We start from the raw sequence: 1125 nt of genomic DNA, 5'->3' as shown, positions 1-1125 counted from the left end.
TTTAATTTACCAAGAATTAAAATACCATCTGGAATATATAACAATAAAAAAATTTTAGCGCTTTTAAATGATTATTTAAACGATTTTAATGTTTTTTTTAATAATAAAAATGGAAAAAATAATATAATTTTAACAAATGAATATAATTGTTACTATGGTCAGGGAAAAGAATCTTATATCAAAAATGGTAAAAAATATGATTTTAAGAATTATATTTGGACACAACCCGTTATGAACAAAATAGAATATATTGATTATGCTACAGGAAATAATACCTTGGAATTTAAATTGACTTTTTCAAAAAAATTAAGTTTTATGTTGGGATTGGATAAAGAAGAAATAAAATATACATTTGATTCTGGATTTGATTCTAGCGAACGTAAATTTTTAAAAAAAATTAAAATATTTCATTGTCCATATCTTCCTGATGAGACAATTGGGTTAAATAAAATGTTTATATATTGTGATAAAATTGATAGTGAAATTGTTGGTGATTCAAGAGTGATTGTTATGTATTGTCCTTTACATTATGCAGATGAAAGTGGAGACGACTTGTTTGTGTACAACCCTCCAATTATAAAAAAACAATTAATTTCTTCATTTATTAAAGATTTAACTATAAAAGTGTTGGATCATCAAGGCAACTATATACCATTTGATTCTGGAAATATAACGTTGGAATGTCAAATTGATTGAAAAAATGGAAATTAAGTTACGACCTATTAAAATACCTAATCATAATCATGCTTTATCTCGAAATTTTTTTTGGCAAGATATAGATATATTATATCCATTTAATTTATCAGGAATTAGTAAAAATAATAAAATTTTATATCGAGTAAAGAGTTTAAAACCAAAAAATTTCAAAAAAGGAGGATTTAAATTAAATATTTATTCAGTTATTCCATATGATTTTTTTACTAATACAAGCGGAAATGTACAAAAAATACCAGATCTTGGTGATTTAACTAATGTGAAAAATTGTATACCAGATAGTATAAGAAATATTAATAACGAACCGAATAATATTAAATTTTTTTTATTAATGCATAAAAAATTTTTTTTATATTTAAATGGAGGATTAGCCAAATTAGATGCTGTTGCTAATTTTAATTTGCAATCAAT

Source organism: Xenia sp. Carnegie-2017, unplaced genomic scaffold, assembly GCF_021976095.1.
Source record: "Xenia sp. Carnegie-2017 unplaced genomic scaffold, XeniaSp_v1 HiC_scaffold_4, whole genome shotgun sequence".
Lineage (NCBI taxonomy): Eukaryota > Metazoa > Cnidaria > Anthozoa > Malacalcyonacea > Xeniidae > Xenia > Xenia sp. Carnegie-2017.
Note: the sequence above shows the minus strand (reverse complement) of the source record.